Here is a 4279-nt window from a genome sequence, read left to right on the forward strand (position 1 = left end):
TGCAAGTGTGTGTACTTTATTTACTAGACTGTAGGCACCAGTGCTTATACATATACAAGGAAACAAGCTTGACTTGTAAAGTTGTACTCAGCGCTAAACATCATATATGCATAATTTTCAAGTAGTTAAAAATAAAGAGGAAAGGGAAATATACTTCACATCCTTTTTCATATCAATGATCTTACTAGAGCTGGGTTCAGGCATTTGAATTTAAGGCTAAAAAGACACACACGTGGTTCTGAAGAAGAAAATTGGGGTAGAAATGTCACTGACGGGAAAACAATGGTCACCAAGGAATTTCTTGGCCATCCCAAGTGAAGAACTTCCCATTGTCGGTCTTCTTGGCATTGTCGATGATGGACAGGAGCTTCTGTACGGAGAACTCCCTCGTGAAGAGCTTACCCTTGGCCACATTTCTCTGGAATGGCCGTGAGAGATCGGTGTCGACTGTTACTGAAATTGTCAGGCTTGATGTCCCTGAAAAGATGTACTAAAGAGTTAGCTGCAAGTTGCAGTTACTATACAGTTAAATGGTGTTAATCTATTACCTATGAATATAGTTATGCTTGTGAATGGATTCAATTGCTAGTATTGTCTCTGCAACATAAAATGAAGACTCGTCCTCTGTAAGTGTATCCTTGCGCATGAGCAGAGTCATCATGTCACCACCAGGAAGGTACTCCATAACGAGGTAAAGAAACTCGTCATCTTGGAATGAGCAGTAGAGCATAACTATATAAGCACTATCAACTTCTGCAAGGAGGTTCCTTTCAGCTCTCACATGCTCAACCTAGAAAGAACACATTAGAAAATAGAACATTTTGCTACACACCCTGATTTAATACTCAAGCAAACGTAAGTACCTGGCCTCTTCGTAACATTTCAGACTTCTTGAGCTTTTTCATTGCATATACATTGGATGTAGCTTTTTCTCTACAAAGTCTCACCTGAGAATATCAGTAGAAAGCAGAGGTAAGCAGTACTAGCAAAGTACAGTGAATAAAGATTTCCTCGAGAAATGAAAAAGAGCCTTTATCACCTCCCCAAAAGCACCTCTCCCAATAATGGTCAGCAATTCAAAATCATCAACACCCATTTTGTGCCTCCTTAGGCGCATGTATTCTGTCTTCTTTTTTTTCTAAATCCTTCAGGATATGGTTTTGCTCCTCTTCAGATACATCAGCATCAGCAAGCTTCTTCTCCAGCATCCAACGCCTACAACATAACGCCTACAACAAAACTATATATTAAGATGCAGTGATGGATGGCACCAAACAAGAAATCAAGAACACACACTCAATGACATGCAAACCAAGCTTAGACACAAAACCAACATAAAGCGGTTTCGCCAGCAGGTCACAAGAGAATAAATGCATACAAGCACAAACTATGGCAATAAGGCCTCTGTGAACAGCCGCCATACGCTTTACGCTGGAGAATTTTTCTTGCATGCCATCTTCCTTTACCAACTTCGAGCCTAGTTCCCAAAATTGACAGCATCATAACGCATTGCTTTCATCAACTACAATAGCTTGTACAGGCATTGTGTGAAAGAACAATTAAGGCATATATACAGCAACATTTATATTGAATGCTTCATGGTTCAATTAATACATGCAATTATTATAGAACACGTGTGTAAACTTTGTTGTAGAACATACCAACGACAATTAGGTCAATCAGCGTATCAGATTTTGGTCCAAAACAGAAGATGATAAACCATTTACCAACTTCCACCCTATTTTGGTCTAAGTGGCACACCTACCTTACCTACTTCAACCCTATTTTTACTCCACAGCACTACAGCTATGCACACCAACTTCTGCATTGCTATGCAGTGCAGCTTTATCTTGGCTTATCCCAAAATTATAATCATTTTCCCTCCAAAATCCTAGCAATATTATGCTGACATAAAAAAACACATATATATCAAGTTTGGTGACACTAAAACTAATTAAATGCAGGAATTCACCTCCCCGTCCAAAATTAGGCGGCAGCTGTCACATGCCATTCAACACATCCAAAATTAGACATCTGCATCCTAAAGCACCAGGTACATGATAGTACAGCAATGGGAGGACCACACGCAATAGTCAGCAGTAGCTACTACTCTGCGAGTTGTAAGGTCGGCATGTCATGCCCATTTGTGGATCAGAGGGGTTGAACTAGGAATTAGGGTTCTAAGATGGATCACAGGAGATAAACAGTAAACGTGGAGGAATATCCATCTCTATATGATATATATATATATGTTGTACGTGTTTGTTCAGAGAGATCTCACATTCAGGAATGGTTCATTACAGCCCTGTGCATGGCATCTTATAGCCAGCTATGAAAACGGAATAAAGCTACAGCGCGACAATAGGGAAGTACACAGAGCGAGCCGTTAGATCCTTCTTGGCATCATCCATCGTAGCCGTCCATTGGCTGAACTTCATCTTGTTAACTGAAAAGACAGACTACAGGTGCTGTAGACCTGACACGGCAGCACAATTCCACCATGACGCAGCCAGCTTGGAAGAGACCAGGGCACAGATCACGACAAACAAATCGAGGGCACAGATCACGACAAACGGATCAAGTGTGCAACTACTCAACCAAACAGGGCGCCAATTCGTGGCTACTAATTAATACCTCCGCACCAGAACACCCACAGTTCAAGCCCAACTCACACAAACTGCCAATTCAACACCAGAATCCTAGCCCTCTTGAGCAAGCGATCCACCAGACCATGTGATCCACGGGCACAGGCATACAGCAATATTTATTCTGAATGCTTCCTGGTCCAATTAAGTCTAGTAAATGGACACTGATTTTCCGGCACTTATCACTTATGGTAACCTCATTATTATAGAGCACTTATGTAAACTCTGTTGTAGAGCACACAGGCAACAATTAGGTCAATCGGCACATTAAAGTGCTTCACCATTACCGCTCCCACCCTATTTTGCTCCAAGTGACGCGCCAATTTACTTCATAGAACTACAGCCATGCATGTCAACTTCTGCAATGCCATGCAGTGCGGCGTTATCTTTAGTTACCCAAATTTCCAATCATTTTCCCACCAGAATCCTAGCAATGTTATGCTACAGTCAAGGGAGCACATAAACTAAATGCACAGCCATAGAATTGCAAGAGCACACCTATCGTCCAAAATTAGGCGGCGGCGGTGACATGCCATGCAGCACATCCAAAATTAGACATCTGCATCATAAGCACCAGGCGCATACACTAGTACGGTAACACCGGCACGGCATTCAATAGTCAACAGCAACGGCTAGTCTGCGAGTTGCGAAGTCAGTAGCACAACACCACCACGACACAGCCAGCTTAGAGGAGCCTTGGACACAGATCACGACAAATAAATGGAGCGCGCAACAAATCGACTAAACAGGGCGCCAGTTCGTGGCTACTGATCTGATACTTGTGCAGCAGCAGACCCACGGATCCCAACCCAACTCACACACATCCGCCATTGTGAAGTCAGCATAATTCCACCATGATGCAGCCAGCTTAGAAGAGACCAGGACAGTGATCGTCAGTTCACACCAACAAAGGGAGGGCGCCAATTGGCCGCTACTGATCTGATACCTCCTCACCGGGACACCCAGCCCCAGGGATCAAGCCCAACTCACACACATTGCCAATTCCACACCAGAATGCTAGCCCGCTTGAGCAGGCGATCCACCAGACCAGACCACGTGATCCGCGGGGACAGGGAAGGCAGCGAGCGAGCGAGCGAGCGACTGACCTCTCCTTGCGCTCCTGGAGCGACCTCATCTGCGCCTTGTAGTGGTTCTCGATGCACTGCTTGGCGGCCTCAACCTTCTGCTTGGTGGCGCTGGACAGCACCGGCTCGTCCTCGTCGTCCCCGGCCATCCCGGCGCCGAGGGGCGACGCGCCCGGCCTGGCCTTGTCCTTCTGCAGCTTCTGGAGCCAGCTCCGGGCGGAGTCCATCGGCGGCGCGGGGGGAGCAAAGCGGCGAGCCGGATCGGGGGATCAGGGTGGCGCGACTAGGCCCGCCATTGTGGGCGCCGATTCGCCTCCGGGTCCGCGCGGGATCTCCTGATCTGGTGGGGTGGTGGTGGGGGGCTAGGGCTGGGTTTGGACCTGTGCGCGCGCGCGGCGGGGGCGGGGGCGGGGGCGAGGGCGAGCGCGAGCAGGAGCACGAGCACGAGCTCCGCGCCGATTCGAATCGGATAGGAAATTTGTCAAGTGGGCGCGCGGTGGAGTTGTTCTATTCCCTTCGATTCGGTGGGGCCACTACCGGAAAACGGGC

General features: G+C 46.8%; 1 pseudogene; it reads right to left on the bottom strand.

Annotated features, from left to right (window-relative positions):
- Positions 1–398: 398 nt before the first annotated feature.
- LOC123083916 (probable serine/threonine-protein kinase ndrA) lies at positions 399–3957 on the bottom strand (annotated as a pseudogene).
- Between the last annotated feature and the right edge of the window lie 322 nt (positions 3958–4279).

The sequence above is a fragment of the Triticum aestivum genome, chromosome 4A (genome assembly GCF_018294505.1).
Source record: "Triticum aestivum cultivar Chinese Spring chromosome 4A, IWGSC CS RefSeq v2.1, whole genome shotgun sequence".
NCBI classification, from domain to species: Eukaryota; Viridiplantae; Streptophyta; class Magnoliopsida; order Poales; family Poaceae; genus Triticum; species Triticum aestivum.